The sequence below is a fragment of the Tympanuchus pallidicinctus genome, unplaced genomic scaffold (assembly GCF_026119805.1).
Source record: "Tympanuchus pallidicinctus isolate F22 unplaced genomic scaffold, pur_lepc_1.0 scaffold14, whole genome shotgun sequence".
Lineage (NCBI taxonomy): Eukaryota > Metazoa > Chordata > Aves > Galliformes > Phasianidae > Tympanuchus > Tympanuchus pallidicinctus.
In genome coordinates, this window is record NW_026294659.1 from 8,016,505 (window position 1) to 8,030,050 (window position 13,546).

The window sequence follows — 13,546 nt, forward strand, 5'->3', positions numbered from 1 at the left end:
AGTCTTGATAGCAGCTTGTCTCAAAGCTGCAGTAGCATTGACAGCAGGATGAACAAACCACATACTTCTTTTTTTTCCAGCTACCTACTTTTTTTTCCTAACCATCTCACAGAATGGCTGAAAGCATATTCTTAAAAGATGCTACTAGATTATCTTAGTGGTATCAGTATTACTAAAAATATATCCCATCATTGTGGACTGACTGCTAGACTGCTCTGAAACCAAAACACAGCTAGATACACCCAAGCTCCTGATCTTCAACTGTGTGTTCTCAAAGCCACTTTTTTCACTGTTGCCCAAACCAGAGCCAGGAAGTCAAATCAAGGAATCTGTTACAGGATGGATAAGAGAGGCAAGATGTTCAGATGAGAATGACAAATAACAATGAAAGAAAAAAGAAATAACAAAAAAAGAAATAAATGATGCTCCTTATGTACTTTTTCTCTATTTTTAAATGCCCTGCATGAACAAGAAAATGATAAGAGGTATTGCTTAGGTGTCCTACAACTGGAAGGCCTGAAAATTGGGGAAATCTGGTAGGAGCCTTTTGCTATCTAAAGGGGGGGCTATAAGAAAGAAGGGGAAAGACACTAGCAGAGTCTGTTGTGATAGGATAAGGGGAAATGGACTCAAACTAAAAGAGGGAAGATTTAGACTGCATTTAAGGAAGAAATTTTTTATAATAAGGGTGGTGAGGCACTGGCACAGGTTGCTCAGAGTGGTGACAGATGCATGGTTCCCGGAATACACTCAAAGTCAGGCTGTACAGGGCTCTAAGAAACCTGATCAAGCTGCAGGTGTCTTTGTTCATTGTCAGGAATTTGGTCTAGATGACATTTGAGAATCCCTTCCAACTCAAATGATTCTAGATTCTATGAAAATGAATGTTTTGAAAGAGGTCACAATTCCACATGAAAGTGGACATCAGGAATAACAGTGCTCAGAATAAATTTAAAGATTTTCTACGCTTCCATAAAAATCTATGTTTTAAATGTTGCATGAGTTTAATGGTTTGCACAATTGAATTGTAGGTCTTCTTCAGATTCCTGCTAGAAACCAGTAGGCTTGTCAGCAGACTCTGAGTACATACCGAATAAATGAGAGTGACCTGCAATAATTTAAAATGCTACAGGAAGAGTTTCAATCTACTGCACTGCAAAAGTGTTTTAAACCTAAGCATAAATGTTCTCCATGGCTGTGTGGAAAACAGCTACTTCAGGATTTTATGCTTGCCCTGACCCAGCAGCCATTCCCTCTTGGGAAGCCCCCTCACATAATGGTACTCTGAATAAGCACAAAAGTTTTTTGCATACTACTGCTTTCAGGAGTGCAGCCCTAAATTGAGGAACACAAACATGACAATGAAGCACCATTTTTTTATCTTAATTATACACAAAGGAGATACTTGAATTCAGAGCAATATGATTAAGATCAAACTGAATAGAATTTCCACCTTTTCTCTTAGCAAAAGGTACAAGTCTCAGCTGAGAGCTGAGGTTAGAGCCCTTTACTGGGCTTTAAAAGAAGTGTGGAGGATGTTATGGTAACTGCTGAAATCTCAAGAAAGCTAGAATTTGTAAGTGCAATAAAATCTATTTCACAGCTTCTGACTCAGGGATCAGGAAGGAATATTCCTTATCTTTAGAGCATCACACGTTTGGTTTATTCCTTTATAGATTTTTTCAACTTCTTCAGCTATGCCAAATCCTACAGTTTGAAACGCACTGCCTGTGGGTTCAGCCAATGCCAGCTGCAGAGCTCTGCCTCATTGTTTTCTTCCTGCAATACCGCAGACATTAAATCCAGTGAGCTGCCTGCCTGCACAGCCACACTCCCAGTGGTTTTCCTGTGGCTGTTACATGACACAGCTGTCCATTTGGCAGCTTGACCAGCACGCTCATTTTAACAAGTAGCAAACTGAACACGGTGGCAATAGGTTTGCTCTGCTATCGCAGTGCTTTCTAGATTCATATTTTCTGATGTATTGTTCTATAAATAATTAGGTTAGTGAATGCATTCTTTTCCAAGCTGCTGATGGATGTTTTGAGAGTGTGTTTTTGGTAGTTTTTTTGTGTTTTATTTTTGTTAACCAAGAATGTCTTGAAAACATATGACTACAAAATTGCACTAATTAGGGAATTAGTTCCAATTTAATGTCTGGTTTATCATAGACCTATTTATGGGCTGGCCAAATGCTGTTCTGGCAAATTAGCAGGAAATGGGAAAGAGAAATATCAATATGAGCTTCATAACTGTTGGCATTAACTGTGCCTTACTTATGCTCTACTTTAATGATGTTGTTTTATTTCTCTCATAGAAAAAGCTGGTATAAGATGCCTCTAAAATCAGTAGAGCCATTAAGTTCATGATGAAAATAACATTAAGCTAATGTTCCCTGTTTATTTCAGCAATAGAGTAGTAGTGCTACTGGAACATTAAAATGTTTTAGTAAGTTTAGAAAAGAAATAATAGTGACAAAACATCTTTATCACCTGTGGAACCTTGGTTACAATCTTATGCAAAACTCACAAATTAAGCCGTCATCCCAGCATAGAAAGGCAACAGCTCACTTTTGTCTGCATAGATGTATCAGGAGGTAGTAACTCAAGATACCTGTGTCTTTTAAATAATGAGTATTCTGTTCTTATGCAAGGTTTGAAAAAAAATATTTTTCTTCCATGAGACATTCAGAATGCAGTTGTTGTCTCTTAGCTTGTGCTGCGTTATTATAAACTGTTGCAAGTGGTAGAACCAGTGGAGGAAGGATAATTTAGAATTGCACTGCCCTCTTTGGCTAGATATGGTCGCATACTGTCTGTTTGCTCTCATCAAGATAATAAATCTTATCCATTTTCTACTGAATATATAATGATGTTCTCTCTTGTTTCGATTTGTCTATATTTTGCTACATTTTTTGTTGCATCTAGAATGCAGACTAATTGTACTCAGCTGCATTCATGGACTTTTGCTGCATAAAAAATAAGGAAAAGAGGAAGAGGGTATGTGTGGCATGGATTTGGGATGCAATCATGGTAAGTACCTGGATCTGGAAGCTACAGAGCTCTGCCAGGACCTGTCGTATAGATCAGGCTTTCATGAACATCCTGAAAATATCTCAAATTGACAAAATCATTGACTTGAAACTTAATAATAGCAAATAAATATATTGACTGACCTTGAAAGCAAATATGTGGTTAGCTTTCTGCTTGAAATACTGTCAGAAACTACCATTATGTATTTGAATGGCTTCTTTTGCTTTTCAAGTGGAAGCTGGCTGAAATGTATTGCACCTTTTGGGAAGGAAGAGTCATTCCCTGATGATTGGCCAAGGAACAGCAAAGACAACAGCTGCAGAGGCAGCTGGAATTACCACCCTCACAGATGGAGTCAAAGTGCTTGACTGCAGCTGAAACAGGACAGAAAGAGTGAAAACAGAAGGAAGGTAAAAATATGTAAATGGCAAACCAGAAGCTGTACCTTAATAAGATCTGAAGTTTCCTGCATGCCCACATGTAACACCGGCCTGGAGGTACCTCAGGATCATGGAATAATCTACACATAATATATACAGTGTAGGACAGGTAATTTCCCTGAGCAGAATTAGGACAGGAAAAAAAAAAAAAAATAGACATTTAATTTAATTTGTTTATTTTTCACATGAATAAACAGAAAATAAACAGAAATGTGAAGACAGGAAAAAATCTTTCTAGGTTACATTGGGATTCTGCTTTGAGGTGTTGGCTGCCTTCTTGTGCCTTTGTTGCAGTCTGTGTTAAAAGAAGATAATCACAGTTAGATCAGATTAGAGGCACATCAGTGGCCATTTGCTTGCTGTGGCTAGCAGTAGACTTTATAAAGAAAAGCATAAAAAAACAAGAAAACTGAAAACTGTCAAGTTTTCAGTAATTTAATGACTACTGTCCTTAAATTGTGGAGCTCCTTTTCTGTGATTTTCAGGATTTGATTAGCTTACATCAGTGTCTAGTTGTTACATTGATTTTTGATTAAAATGTCTCAGTTGACTTGAACAAGATCATAGGTGATCTAAGCAGTGTAACAGTGAAATTAGGGTGTCTTCATTCTTAAAATTTCCACTTGAAAAGTATGTAATTTAAAAAATTATTTTAAAACAGAAACTTATACTAACAATTTGTTAGTAGGTTAGTAGATGTAAGTAGAAACAGCATTGGAAGGAGTTTGCACAAATTCAGATTTTCTGAACTGAAACAAAGAACACATTGACCAAACAGAAAGATAGAAATAACCTTTTCAATTTTAGACATTCATATTTTCTTAAAAATGCTGAGAGGAAGCAAATTTTATGTCAAAGAATTTAGACCTAGCAATGTTAGCTACATGTGCTTATGTGCTTACAAGAGATCTGCTGAATGAAAAAGAAGCAAAATAAAATTTGCAAACTCACATTGAAAGAATGTGCTTTTGGTGTAAATGAGTAAATGAGTAAAGCAGAAATTTTATTTCTGGATCTGGATATAGCTAGAAATTAAGCATGTAGTAGAGTTTGACTACTAAGAGTTATTTTCTTTCCTGAATTCACTGGTTTCCATGCCTGTCAAATCCTGAGATCTTTCAAACAATTTTTTCAAAAAAATTTTGAACAAAATTTTATTAATACATTCCTAATAAACGAGATGTGTATTTAAGAAAGCAATGTAAATTATGCAGTCTATGTAGTGTTGAGCACTAAATCTTCATGAGCTGAGTGATCCTAGTAAAGAAAACTATTACCCCCATCTGTACCTATGAAAAAACATGAACACTGCAGAGGGACACTATCTTAAATTCACATATTAGTTACTCACTGATTGATCCTGCTGTTGTTCCATAGTGTTAATAATGGGTTCTAGTATTTAATGTTCCAGTAAGAGGCTATTTGCTTTATATGTTTAGTTCTGTTAAATGTCAGTACATCCATCCTCTGTAAAGTTCAGTTAAGAAATTCAGTTCTAACTTTAAGCCTTATCTAGGCAGAGTGTGGCTGAACATCTGAGCTCACAAGGAGGTCTTCTTCTATTCAGTGAAGAATCAGGTTGACAGATGTGTTCAAACCTTTTGTCCCATGTGAAAAATCACAGGTTCCACTGTTTCACGAAGCAGAGTTTATTCTCCAATCACAGCTTCCAGACCCGATTTACTGATTGAGACAGATTTACTGATTGAGACAGGCAAAAAAACGTCTGGCAGCCCGACCTATGGCAGCTGGAACCCCCTCACACATCCCCAGAGATAGAAAAGGATTTCACTATCAAGCACTTGAAGAAATAGGTGAATGATGCACTGTATTTCACATTTTTAAAGAAGAGTAGCAAACGTGTATGGTTTTCTTTTCTAGACTTGTTGTAATACTGAATAGGAAGGCAATTTTAGAGTGGATTTACTTTAAGTAAAAACAGTCTCCCATAAAAGAGAAAGCAAGGATTTTTCCCCCTGGAATATTAAACCACGAACCGTGACAAAATACAGTGACAAAATGACAGTTAGGCAGCCAGCAGAATCCATGGTATTTACAATTTTGTCAAATGAGTCCCTTTCTGCAAATATTTTGGCCTTTGCATATTTACATTCCTTGTGCTTCATGCACTGATATGCTTCATGTAGCACAGCTATTGCACTCCATCACTTAATGCTGCTATTCCTAGTTTCTAACAGGCAGTTTTCCATTGCTTCTTTGTTTCCTGGTTTGAATGCAATACATGCTAATTTTACAGTAAATGCCAGTTTACATTAGCTCAGTTGTCCTCATGACATAATTTGACTTGAAGTTATGCAAATGACTTCTTTGCAGATACCTCTAATTAGCTGCAAAAAAACCCACTTCTTAATTAGTTCTGAGATAATCAGGGAGAAATCACAGTTGATTACACATACTGAATTTGCTTCTCAAATCTGAATGGCAGTACTTCCTGCCACAGGACCTTTGAGCACTCCATAGAGTTTGCACCTTGCCTTCCCTTGAAAAGCACTTCAACTGTTCCCTTAACAGCTTCATAAAATCAAACCTTTCTTTTTTATAGTGGCTCTACCCAGACAGTGAAGGATCTCTACATGGCAGTCCAAGTGAAAATTCAACTGGGGCGGTACAAATTCTGCCTATTGCTGAAGATAGAAAACAATAAATCTTACCAGAAATATAAAAGTGTTAGAAAGCTTTACAACAGGCAGCAAAGAAAGCTAGTGCAAAAACAGATGTGCTGATTAAAATGACATTGTCAACTGATATCAAAGTGACAATTTCAGAGATCAGTAATTCATATGGTATTTCCAGTGGAGTTTTGCTGGTGTGCTGTTCAGCGAACTCTTCCTGTTCCTCAGTAATGAGTCAGTAATTTATCATAATCCATTTTTCAAATAAAAAGGGACAAGTGAACTTCAGAAGACTCACCATTCAGATTCAATTTGAGTAAACAGATAAATGTTTAAAGGTTTATTCAGAGTTTGGTCTCAATTACATAATACATCTTGAGTCCTTGAGTTATCAGAACAGGTAACCTTTTCTACATTGTCCCTAAACTCTTCCCCAAGCAGAGTGCCTTGATAGGGTGAAGAGTAGGTCAGATAGCTCCTAATAAAAGTACTCCTTTTTTAGAAACAAGATTGATGGCTGATATTTTCTGCAAGAGAAGGCGGAATGATAAAAGAACCAGAGGTCATTTATTACTTAACAATTCCAGGCACAAACACACACACAATACCCGGATTTTGGTATCGACTTGTATAAATCCTTGATACACCAAATTCAGATTTAGATCTGAAATTTCCAAGACATCTTCTTTCAAAGGGGATATGATTTGGATACCCAATTCAGATGGAATATATAATTCTGCCTAAAGAAAAACATTGTTGTAAAATTAAAGGAAAACATAACAAAAGGGTGAAAGTAGAGGTAGTTGAAATGAGTTTCAAATTTGATGAGCTAGAGAGATAAATAAAATAATTTTGATAATGTACCATTAGGAAAAGGAGAAAAATATCACACCTGTGTGAACCTTTTATTGCGTTAAAGGAGGTCTGCAAGACAGAAAGAAAAGAAACACAAAAGAACTTTTAGAGACCTGGAACTCCTAGGGCTCCATGGAAAATGTTACAGGACTAAGTTCTGCTCTCATTTACAATAATGCAAATCTGAAACAGCGATAACAAGTTTGAATTTTACAAAAATCTTATACCAAGGTATTTTCACTCTATCAACAACAATCATAATGCTATATACTACATACTATATATAGTACATATAGACAGAGAGCTTGCTGTTGTTTTTACTTCACAGAATCACAGAATCACAGAATTACAGGGGTTGGAAGGGACCTCCAGAGATCATGGAGTCCAACCCCCCTGCCAAAGCAGGTTCCCTACAGCAGGTCGCACAGGTAGGCATCCAGGCAGGTCTTGGACATCTCCAGAGAAGGAGACTCCACCACCTCCCTGGGCAGCCTGTTCCAGTGCTCCGTCACCTCACTGTAAAGAAGTTCTTTACAGTGAAGTTACTTGGTTGTTGTTCTTTTAAGAGAGACCTGGTGAAATTTCTTTGGGTTATTAGAAGGAATTATGTTATTTCACTAAGTGTTTTGCTTTGTTTCTTTGTTGCTGTTTAATGATTTGCAGATCCTGAAGTTTTCCATATCATGGTAATAGCAATACAAAGTAGCTCTATATCTTCCTTCATTCTCTGCTTCTGGGATGTCACAGTCCCTACTCTGTGAAGACCAGCAGTGGCAAGGACAAAATATAACCATGGAACAACTACCACAGAGTCATAGAATCATAGAATCGACCAAGGTTGGAAAAGACCCACAGGATCATCCAGTTCAACCATCCACTGATCACCAATAGCTCTCACTAAACCATGTCCCTCAACACAATGTCCAAACGTTCCTTGAACACCTCCAGGGTCCGTGACACCATCACCTCCCTGGGCAGCCCATTCCAGCGCCTGACCACTCTTTCAGAGAAGTAGCATTTCCTAAATATAACATACTTGTTTAATATCTGAGGTAGGATTTCAAGACAAGTGTTAGCATGTCAAAATAATTAATCTACATGTTTTTTCAGATTACTTGTTGTCGATCAGTCATCTTTTTTAGAGCTGTAAGACGCATCCATCCATTAGCATAACCAGTTCAGACCACAGCTGTTGCTTACTACTGCTTGTGTTCTCAGAGGCAGGTAGGTGATATCTCAGGGACTCTTTAGTTTCTGGTAATGGATGGAGTTGCAAGTTGTGTAATTTATTCTAGCAGTTTGGATGCCTTTCTTCACTATTGCTATATGGCCCTTCCTTATATGAATCAGACACAAACCCTCATCAATTTCATGCCCTCTTTTTTATCTGGCAGGGCACATAAAATCATTGTCAGTAATAATATATGATATAATTTCATGTAATGACAATCATTATCATGTCATATAATGACAATCTAAATGTACACAAAACCAAACAAAATTATTGGACGCTCACTGTCATCTACAGCCCACAATGCTATCTTTGTGTCCTAATTTGTCACAGCCAGAACAATAATTTCCAGTCAGCATCTCTGTTTTTTTTTTCTTTCTTTCTTTTTGTATATGTTTTAATAATACTAAAAAACAAAACAAAATCAAAACATTGAAAATAAAATAGGTTTTGTTCCTTATAAACATTAACTGTATTATATATTTTAAGTGGACTCCTCCAAAAGTAATACCACCTACTTCATTATGTCAGCCCACAATGTCAGTGTTGAATGTCGATGGTACAGAAGTAGGGGCTGAACCTTCCCACCAGTATTACATTCCATGTTGTTGCCATGCAACAGATGGCAGCAGAGAGGCAGTCTGACGCAGTGGTGTCTGGCATGGAAGTGCAGATGAAGCAGAGGTTTGCCACTGAATTCTTCCACGCAGAAAAATATAGCACGCACTGACATTCATCAGTACTTGCTCAATGTTTATAGGGACCAATCAGTGGGTATGATCACAGGGAGGCAGCGGGTAGTATGTTTCAGCAGTGGTGACAGCAGGTGACTTCCACTTGTTGTTACAAGTGAAGGGTATAGGCTCTTGTTCATTGCTGGCAAAAACGTAAAGCTCACGATGATGACTGAAAAAAAAAGAGTATTGCAGCCAAGAATTTGTTCTATAAAGAAGTGTTGTTTTGCAATTTGTATCAGTTGTAGTTTTCAATACAAAATAAATAGGAGGCATTACTTTTGGAGCAACCTTCATGGACGCAGTTCTAGACAATTCATCTTCACTCAGTGTGGCCTAGGCAAGCCAAAAGGTTCGACATCCATGTACTAAAGCATAAGAAATAATCAGAGTCTGGAAAATATTTCCATCCCTCCTTGTTTCAGAATCTGTCACAAGCTGAAGTCTCTCAGGGACACAGCTCGGCAAGGGAGATCACTGAAATTGAAAGTTCAGTAGAGAAGAAAAGAAATTAATCTTCCCAGCACCCAGTGAATCTTTTTTTTTTTTTTTGAAAAGCTTTCTATGTGGAAGAACAATGACAGCTTTTGCGTTACCATTAGAAATGATTTAAATAGTTTGCCATCACAGTAAGGAAAAATATAATGTCACCCTCAATCACTTGGAGGTAGCTGTGCTGTGATCTTTCATAAAAAGATTAAGCTACGTGTGTTCACCTTAGATAGTGAGACTGAATTTTGTCAGTGAACCCTCATGGTTATGTATCTATGTCCCGGTGACTCAATAACCTCAGCAAGATGAATTTTTTGTTTGTTTTCTTGAAAAGCTGGAGGGAACTTTTCTTTCAGCCTAGTTCATCTGCATTTATTGTTATTACTCTATTTTATGATGAGCTTTTTTGATCAAACAAACAAATCTTGTGGCCTCATATATTAACTATATATATATTATATTATATTATATTATATTATATTATATATATATTATATATATATATATATAAAAAAATATATATATATATTAACAGACAGAGGGAATCCCACTCTGTATTTTAAAAGCTGCATTGTAATCCTGTTGCAAAGTAATTCAATGTAGTGACAGGAAAATGCTTGTAGCATAGCAGACTGCTTCTGCGAAAACCCCAAGACCAAAATATCATCACCTTTCACAAAAACATTGAAGGAAAATTTTAAAAAATGGTGTCAAGGCAAGAAATATAAATCTACCACAATATTTTGCAACATGATGAGTTTAATTCCATTACACCAAATGTCTGCTGCTGATGCAGTCTTTTTTTTTATGACAGCTTTTAGCAGGAAGGGAAGGCTTTTCTTCGTTGCAGTCCTGATTATATGGAAACAGAACTGTCTCCTTTGAGTCAAAACAGAGTGTGACAGTACTCTTCCTGAAATATATAGCTGCATATTAAAACTCATTGAGGTCAACAGCAAAAATCACATAGACTTTAGTAGTGCAGAATCAGTATTTCATCGTTCAAATGTTCCTTATTTTCTCTCTGATGGGTTGTAAAATATACTATTTTGCATGATAATTGTATGGTTATTGAGTTACCAGAATAAAGAGAAGTGCATAGGAAACATCACTAGGAATTTATTAAGAAAATTCTCATTAGCAAAACAAACCTCCTCGAGCTTGTTCCAGAACTAGATATCCAATCAAAATGCAAGTGTACTTTTCTCTCTTTTTTTGTCCTTATATGTTGCCTGTCTCCATGCAATGGTGACACAGGTATATTAATATTATATGTATTAATTTACAACCCCCTCTGAGTCATTACTTACTGCTTTCAACATTTACAATATCCAGTTTTCCACTGCCTAAGTTCTGAAAACAAACATCATAAGTGTTTTTTTTTATTCTTCTGTCTCATGTTGAAATCTTAAACTCCGCAACAGAATAGTTTACTTTCTGTATATGCTTTAATCTTCCTTACATTTTTAGATCACACAGAGCTAAACCCCTACACCAGTGAAAATCTGCAATTAGTCCACAGAACCCATTGTTTTTTTCCCGAGCAGTAGATCAGCATCACTGAGAGCAACTGGCCCTAAATAAGCAATTTCTTGTTGGTTTACTGAAGAAATGTAATGTGTACTTAGAGGGTCAGTTACCTGGAGGACTAGTTTCTGTTGGTATTTTTCTAATTTTTAAGTTTATGAAGGTTACATACAACATAATCTGCTTGGCAAGGAAGGAACACTTGAAAACTGTCTTGTACTAGAATGGTTGCTTTTGCCTCTATTCGTTTTTTTAAGCTCTTTCTGTACTGTTCCCTACCTTGTCTGTCCTATGAATTGTGATCAGCCTCTCCTAGGTACTCTGCTCTCATAATCAATTAATTTCATTTGATTTTCTTTTCTCCCATCTTTTCAGGTGACCTTTGGTCTTTCATGACCATGTCATGATTTTTGATATTTTCTTTTTTTAAAGTAAACGTAGAAGTTGTCTTTGAACATATAGATAGATCCTAAAAGATGTACTTTTTTTTCTTTTCTTTTAAAGACTTCTGTTTTTTCATTTTGTTTTTTTTTCTTTCTCCTTTCTCTTTTTGGAAATAGAACTTTGGATCTGAATATCTGAAACAACCATAACAGCCAATGAAAGAGGACCAGAATTTGTTTCAGAACATGGATGGGGTCAGCAGGAAGACTTCAGCTAAAAATGAAGGGAAGATGCTTTGCTCCATTGATTTTTTTCCTGAAGAGATTGATTTTTATTATTTATGCTTTTCATTCCTTTTGTTTGCTCTCTCTCAGTGTTAATACAGACAGTACTAAATAATAATAGTATTACTGACCACTTACACTATTAGTCTTGGCATTGGCTCACTAAATCCTTAAATAATACAAGTTGACCAGATTGGATTATTATTACATTATGATCACAATTAATGATCTGTCGACATCAACTTTGCTCACAGAATCATAGAATGGCCTGGGTTGAAAAGGACCTCAAAGATCATCTGGTTTCAACCCCCTGCTATGTGCAGGGTCGCCAACCACCAGACCAGGCTGCCCAGAGCCACATCCAGCCTGGCCTTGAATGCCTCCAGGGATGGGGCATCCACAGCCTCCTTGGGCAACCTCCTCCAGTGCATCACCACCCTCTGAGTGAAAAACTTCCTCCAAATATTTAACCTAAACCTCCCCTGTCTAAACTGGCCACCCCTTTTTTAGCAATATTCATGTCCACCATCTAAGGATGTTTTAAAGCATATTCATAAATAAAATTACATGACTAATTTAATGTTATCAAATAATGTGGGAAAAAAAAAAATACAACCCTATGCAAAATCCAATTTTCTCCTTCCTAAATAAAGCTTATATTGACATAAAATTACAATAACTTTTTCCTAAACCATAAATGATTTCTGATTTGGAAAAATATTATCTGCTTTCAGTCTACATTTTCTATTTGATGAAATGAGAATCAAATAATTATATATGTTGAAATGTTTGATAATATTAAGATATTACTGCATATAATTCTGGAGAAAACATTAAACATTCCTGCTAAAACCTGCAAATAACCATAGCTGATCTAAAGACAGCCATCTGGATCATCACCTGGTAAACTAGTACCTTAAAACAATAACCACTGGATGAAGCTAAGAGTAGTCACATTTCAGCTGTAATGGCTTGATGGTACAGAAGTGAGGCAAGGTTTGTAGGATTAGGTGCTCTTTCTATTGAATCCACTGGTTTAACTGGAAAAAAAATCTGATGTACACAACCCTCTTTATGTGATGAAAACTTGCAGTAAAAGAAAGTAAAAATAAATAACATCAGCAACAAAAGAGAGGAAAACAGCCACAGAACAGACAATATCGACAATATCTCAGTAGCTAGATCTGTCACCAGGGACATGAGAGATGTGACTCTTCCTGTTCTGAAATGGATGAATGCCCTAATGCCTGGGCTATTCAATATGAAGAGCTCATGTGCCTAAGGCCTCGTTTTTTTTTTTTCTTTTCTGAGTACATATGCTGATCTTATAGAAGATATTTCTCCTGACAAAACTTGAAATAGCGCTACGTCATGATTTACATAGATCTTAGTTATGGAATGTGTGAAAAGAGGACTCTGGCACTGCTTGAATGTGAAATGGGGATGTTAACAGGAAGGAGAGAAGTGGCACTGTCTCCTGTATGCAGGACTGAAGAGATTGGTAAGCCGTGGGCAGCTCTGATGTCTGTACTTCATACAGAATACTGAAAATTCAGAGCACTTTCAGAAAAGATATTCCACAAAATCTAACAAATTGTGGAATAACTTACCTAACAGAATGATGAGGTGCTACTTTAAAATAATCTATTTGTAACCTTGACAAAAGAAAACTGGTATTTACTTTATTCTTTCAAAAGCACATCAACAGCCAGTGATTGACAGTAAAGGTTAGTTAAGGTATGCTTCCTTGAACATAATGTTAACCGAAGGAATTGCTAAAGAACAGGAAAAATATATTGGTTATACTGGATGCATGTTTTCAAGAAAGGTATTCTGTGCTTCAGCAGTGAGGCACTGTGCCTGACAACAAATTTGGACAAAATTACTTTGTGTACTTGGTGTAGGAATCCTTCAAGATTCAGATGCTATTTACC

The 13,546-nt window shown here is 36.6% G+C and overlaps 1 long non-coding RNA gene across 1 annotated transcript in view; it reads right to left on the reverse strand.

Annotated features, from left to right (window-relative positions):
- LOC128076530 (uncharacterized) overlaps nt 1-13,546 on the reverse strand; it is a 55,177-nt gene that overhangs the window by 22,131 nt on the left and 19,500 nt on the right. The window contains exon 2 of the long non-coding RNA XR_008204425.1: nt 3,478-3,590. This is a non-coding gene — a long non-coding RNA (uncharacterized LOC128076530). The remainder of the gene's footprint in view (nt 1-3,477; nt 3,591-13,546) is intronic.